A 355-nucleotide genomic window follows, 5' to 3' on the forward strand; every position below is an offset into this window, starting at 1 on the left:
GTGCTTCAAAAGGAGGGGTCCTGTAAAAAAGAAAGTCAGTGAACTATGCTGGGGCACAGAAGCAGCGTGGGATACATCAAACTGGACTAGGAGTTAAGCTTTATCCTGTGGAGCAAAGGGAAATAGTGTTTGTCCAGCGGCCAAGGGAACTTCATGCTTGGCTAAGGAGCTGCTGGTCTATAGCTTCCTGAATTCCCCCTGCCCAGGGTCAGGATGATTTCCAGTCATTTCAGGGCTGGACTTATAGGTTGAGGTTAAGTGGTTCCAGCTTCCATACTGAGGCGGGAAGCCTATATATATATATATGTATATATATATATATAAATATATATATATATACATATATATATATATA

This window comes from Marmota marmota, unplaced genomic scaffold (assembly GCF_001458135.2).
Source record: "Marmota marmota marmota unplaced genomic scaffold, marMar, whole genome shotgun sequence".
Taxonomy (NCBI): Eukaryota; Metazoa; Chordata; class Mammalia; order Rodentia; family Sciuridae; genus Marmota; species Marmota marmota.